Source organism: Chenopodium album, chromosome 23 (genome assembly GCF_948465745.1).
Source record: "Chenopodium album chromosome 23, dcCheAlbu1.1, whole genome shotgun sequence".
Taxonomy (NCBI): Eukaryota; Viridiplantae; Streptophyta; class Magnoliopsida; order Caryophyllales; family Amaranthaceae; genus Chenopodium; species Chenopodium album.
Genome location: NC_137856.1, coordinates 13,110,181 through 13,115,967, shown reverse-complemented (window position 1 = coordinate 13,115,967; position 5,787 = coordinate 13,110,181). Strand labels below are relative to the sequence as shown.

Genomic DNA, 5,787 nt, shown 5'->3' with positions numbered 1-5,787 from the left:
CAAGAATGGTTCAATCGGAGCAATTTTCGGGTTCTACAAGTGAAGACCCCATAGAGCACCTTGATAGATTCCTTGAGCTATGTGCCATGATTCAAACCAACCAAGTTTCTCAAGAATACATCCGGATGCATCTATTTCGACAATCTCTTTCGGGTAGAGCAAAGAAGTGGTTGAAGCAAGTGAAGCCTAACTCACTCATGTCTTGGAGGGAGGTAGTTAAGGCATTCTTGAAGAGGTTCATTTCCGAGGAAAAGACCGCCGAGATGAGAAGGAAGATTGCATCATTTGAACAAGAAGAGGATGAGAGCCTTAATGAAGCTTAGGAGAGGTTCAAAGAGTTGGTACAAGCGTGTCCTCACCATGAATACAATCAAAGTTTGCTCATGAGGTTTTTCTACGATGGATTGGAGCCCATGTCTAGAGCTAACTTGGATGCGGGGGCGGGTGGACAATTGATCAAGATCCCCCAAAATCAAGTGGAAGCAACAATCGAGGAGGTAGCAAAGAACTTCTCTTGGGGAGGTAGAAGAAGGAGTGCACCGAAGAAGGGTGGGATGTATGAATTAGAGAAGGTCGATCAATTGCAACATCAAATTGAGCAACTCACAAAAGGGCTCTCAAAGTTGAACACAAGTGTAAATGCAAGCTCAAGTGGTGGAGCAATCTCTTCTCAAGTCAACTCTTTCTCTTGTCAAAATTGTGGAGGAACGAACCATGATACATCTTATTGTGGAGGTTTGAGCCCCGAACATGTAGCGGCATACAACACAAGGCAAGATGGTTTTAGAGGAGGCGGTGGTGGAGTAGCTTGGAGACAACTACCACCCGGGTTTGCATCTCAACCTCAACAATGGGGCCAACAAGCTCAACCCTCTTACAATTCCAACCCCAATACCAAAATCCACCTCCATCTCAAAACCAAAACCCAAGAGGAAGCTACCCAAGGAACAACCAATACAACAACCAAAACCAATACAATAACCAACACCAATACAACAATCAAACCCAAGCTCCTCAAAGGAATCAAGAACAAGCACCTCAAGCGAAGCCAACACCCACACAACTCCTTCAAGCTATGCATTCACAAATGCAAACCTTTGGGCAACAAATGCAAGAAATAAGAGCTCACAACAAGATGGTTGATTCGCAACTAGCTCAATTGACCGAGAGAACTCCCTTCAATTCACCATCAACTCTACCCGAACAACCACAACCTAACCCTTCTCATAACCAAAAACCCGATACATGCAAGGCAATCACATTGAGGTCGGGAACTTCCTATGATGGTCCAAATGAGGGGGATAGTGAGGGAAAGAAGGGAGGATAAGAGAGTGTGAATGAAGACAAGGGAAGTGAGGAAGAAAAAGTTGATGAGGTAGAAGGAAGTTCGGAGAAGAAGAAGCTTAACAACGAGAAGACAACTTCAATTCCTAGTGAGACTAGGAACCTTGATGGACCGGTTCCTTTTCCAAGTAGGCTTGCGGAGAGGAAGTTGAATGACAAGTTTGCAAAGTTTCTAAGTGTGATAAAGAACTTGCACATCAATCTCCCTTTACTTGAAGTAGTGACACAAATGCCATCTTACTCCAAATTTCTAATGACATCCTCACCAACAAAAGGAAGCTCAATGATGAGCTTATCACCCTTCCACACCAAGTGAGTGCTCTTGTTCAACATAAAATGCCCAAGAAGGAAAAAGACCCAGGGAGTTTCACTTTGCCGGTGAAAATTGGAAATATGGAAGCTAGGGGTGCATTGGCCGATCTTGGAGCAAGTGTTAGTCTAATCCCCTTATCCATTGCTCAAAAACTCAATATTGAGATGATCCCTACAAGGAAGACAATTCAATTAGCCGACCGCTCGGTGAAGTTGCCTTGTGGAGAACTAGAGGATGTTCCAATTCAAGTGGGACACATCTATGTGCCTTGTGACTTTGTAGTGATGGACATGGAGGAAGATGTGGACACACCCTTGATCTTGGGTCGGGAAGCTCTTAAGACTTTGGGGGCGGTCATCAATTGCAAAAACAACACCATCACATGTGAAGTGGCCGATGAGAAGATAGTCTTTGAGTTTTCAAAGTTGCTAAAGACCCCCATGGTTGAAAAGTGATGTAGAGTTGATGTTGTGAGTGAGGAGTTAGACCGCTTGGGAAGGGTCATGATGAAGCCTCAAGACCTAATAGTGGAATCCCTCACATGTAAAGAGGAGTTCCACTCTCAAAACCCAATAGTGGAAGCCCTTACATCCAAAGAAGGCAATGGAGGAATCCTCAAAAGAGGAAGTTGATCAACAAAGCGAGATTGAGCTTGAAGCTATGGAGGAAAAATCGGAGGAGTGTTCCAAGCCTCCTCCCAAGGTAGAACTCAAGCCCCTCCCCCCCTTCTTTGAAATATGCTTATCTTGATGAGGAGGAAAAATACCCTATTATTGTCAATGCTACCCTTGATGAACTTAATTTGATAAAATTGCTTGATTTTTTGAGAAAATACAAAGATGTGATAGGGTATAGCATTGATGATATCAAGGGCATTAGTCCTTCTCTATGCATGCATCGTATTCATCTTGAGGATGATCATTCCACCTCCATTGAACCTCAAAGGAGGTTGAACCCCAACCTCCAAGAGGTTGTCAAGAAAGAAATTTTGAAACTACGTGAGGCGGGCATCATCTATGCTATCTCCGATAGCAAGTGGATGAGCCCGTTTCATGTAGTTCCCAAAAAGGGTGGAATGACCATTGTCAAGGATGAAAAGGGAGAGGAAATTTCCACCCGGATGGTGACCGGGTGGAGAATGTGTATTGATTATAGAAGATTGAACAAGAACACCAAGAAAGATCATTTTCCTCTCCCTTTCATGGACCAAATGCTTGAAAGCCTTTCTCACCATGCTTTATTTTGTTTCTTGGATGGGTACTCCGGATTTTTCCTAATCCCTATCCATCTAAGCGATCAAGAGAAAACTACTTTCACATGTCCATATGGAACATTTGCATACCGAAGAATGCCATTCGGATTATGCAATGCTCCCTCCACTTTTCAAAGATGCATGACTTCCATTTTCTCCGAAATGCTTGAAAAATAAATTGAGGTTTTCATGGATGGTTTTAGTGTTGGTGGCTCGTCTTTTGACACTTGTCTTTTTAACCTTGAAAAAGTTTTGCAAAGGTGTCAAGAGACGAGTTTGGTTTTGAATTGGGAAAAATGCCATTTTATGGTCAAGGAGGGCATTGTCCTCGGTCATAAAGTTTCAAAAAATGGCATTGAGGTTGATCCGGCCAAAGTTTCAGTGATTGAGAGGTTGCCCCTTCCTACTTCCATCACGGGAGTACGAGCTTTTCTTGGGCATGTCGGTTTCTACCGGAGGTTTATAAAAGATTTCTCCTCAATCGCCAAACCTTTGACCGAATTACTCAAGAAGGATGTTGTTTTCAGCTTTGATGAGGCTTACCTTGAGGCATTTCGTAAGCTCAAGGAAGCTCTCATCTCTTCTCCCGTTGTGCAAGCTCTGGATTGGAGCTTGCCTTTTGAGCTAATGTGCGATGCGAGTGATTTTGCAGTAGGTGCCGTTCTTGGTCAAAAGAAAGAAGGGAAATCATGTGTCATCTACTATGCAAGTAGGACTCTCGATGAAGCTCAAAAGAACTATACAACAACGGAGAAGGAGATGTTAGCGGTGGTGTTTGCATTCGATAAGTTCCGGTCCTATCTCATATGTTCAAAAGTCATTGTGTACACAGAACACATCGCGGTGCGATACCTCATGGCCAAGAAAGAAGCGAAGCCTCGCTTGATTCGTTGGGTTCTCTCTCTTCAAGACTTTCACATGGAAATGAGGGACAAAAAGGGAGCGGAGAACTATGTAGCGGATCACTTATCTAGGCTTCCCTTTGAGAACAAGGAGGGTGTACCAATTAATGATGAGATAGGGATCGAGGCTCTCATGGCTATGGTGGTAACTTCTACACCTTGGTATGCGGATATTGCCAACTATCTTGCTTCCGGGGTCGTTCCCCCGGAATTCTCCTCTCAACAAAAGAAAAAGTTATTCAAAGAAGTGAGAAGGTATTTTTGGAATGATCCGTACCTATTCAAGCAATGTGGATATGGTCTCTTTAGGAAGTGTGTCCCCGATCACGAGATTGAGGGTGTCCTTGAGCATTGTCACTCACTACCATGTGGGGGACATGGCGGTGTTGACAAAACGGTAGCAAAAATCTCTCAATCTTTGCTTTAGTGGCCTTCAATGCACAAAGACGCTCACAAATTCGTTATGCAATGTGATCGATGCCAAAGGAGCGGCGGCATTACCAAAAGGGACGAGATGCCCCAACAAAGTATTCTAGAAGTGGAGCCCTTCGATGTTTGGGGGGTGGATTTCATGGGACAGTTCGTTTCTTCATGTGGGAACCTATACATCTTGGTGGCGGTTGACTATGTGACAAAATGGATCGAAGCTATACCCTCTCCTACCAATGATCACAAGGTGGTGCTCAAGCTCCTCAAGAAGATCATTTTTCCTAGATTTGGGGTTCCAAGAGTTCTAATTAGTGATGGAGGTTCTCATTTTGCCAAGAAGCAATTGGAAGCTCTTCTCAAGAAATACGGCGTTCATCACAAGGTCGGTCTACCTTACCATCCTCAAACTCAAGGTCAAGTGGAGGTCTCGAATCGTGAAATCAAGAATATACTTGAGAGGATGGTGAACAAATCAAGGAAGGATTGGTCTCTCAAGCTTGATGACACACTTTGGGCTCTTAGGACGGCGTACAAGACTCCCATTGGTACAACCCCCTACAGGTTGGTCTATGGGAAGGCTTGTCACTTGCCGGTCGAGTTGGAATACAAAGCTTGGTGGGCCATCAAAGAGCTTAATATGGATTTGACGTTGGCCGGTGAAAAGAGATTGTTGAAGCTCAACGAACTCGAAGAGCTTAGGGATGATGCCTATGAAAACTCAAGAATGTATAAGGAGAAGACAAAAAAATGGCATGACCAACATATCCGAAACAAGAGCTTTAAGGTTGGGGACAAGGTCTTGCTCTTCAACTCAAGGCTTCGCTTGTTTTCGGGCAAACTCAATCTAAGTGGTCGGGGCCTTTTGTTGTATCAAAGACTACTCCTTATGGTTCTTTTGAGTTAGATGCGGACGGAAACAAATTCATGGTCAACGGCTCTCGTTTGAAACATTATTTTTGCAAGGAAGAAGTAAGTGTGATTGAGTATCTAAGGCTTGACCCTTTGGGTCCTAAGCCACCCTCTTGAATGGATATTCCTCATGGTCAAGCTAATGACCTTATAAAGAAGCGCTCCCAGGAGACAACCCGGCTTTTAAACTCTTTTCTTCTCTATTTTTCATAGTTTTGGTAGTTTGATTGTTTCATTTTTGTCTTATGGCTTTTATTTTCCTCTATCTTTGTAGGCACTTGCCTCTATGGTGCGTGTTTGGTGGGAATTTGGAGGTCGTTTGGTGATATCTATGGAGCTAAGTTGGGGTTAGGAGACTTGGAAGTGAGTGAGGGTGAATTAAGGCAAAATTTTTGATGAAGACCCTGTGCGCGGGCGCGCAACCCTGGGAGAACCCGCGCACAAGGGAAGCTCAGCAAGGCAGAAAAGGCAGAAAGTTATGCACGCCTAGTGCGCGACATCTGCGCGGCCGCGCAAAAGAAGCCTGCGCGGGCGCGTAGGCCTGAGAGAACCCGCACAGAATTTAGGCCAAATTTCAGAATCTGGCAGAAAGTTTTGCGCGACGTGTGTGCGACGTCTGCGCGGGCGCTCAGTACACT

The 5,787-nt window shown here is 44.4% G+C and overlaps 1 non-coding gene across 1 annotated transcript; it reads right to left on the bottom strand.

Annotated features, from left to right (window-relative positions):
* Positions 1 to 261: 261 nt before the first annotated feature.
* LOC145609769 (small nucleolar RNA R71) lies at positions 262 to 366 on the bottom strand. The gene has a single exon (XR_014106069.1). It is a non-coding gene; the product is annotated as a small nucleolar RNA R71 (small nucleolar RNA).
* Positions 367 to 5,787: the final 5,421 nt, after the last annotated feature.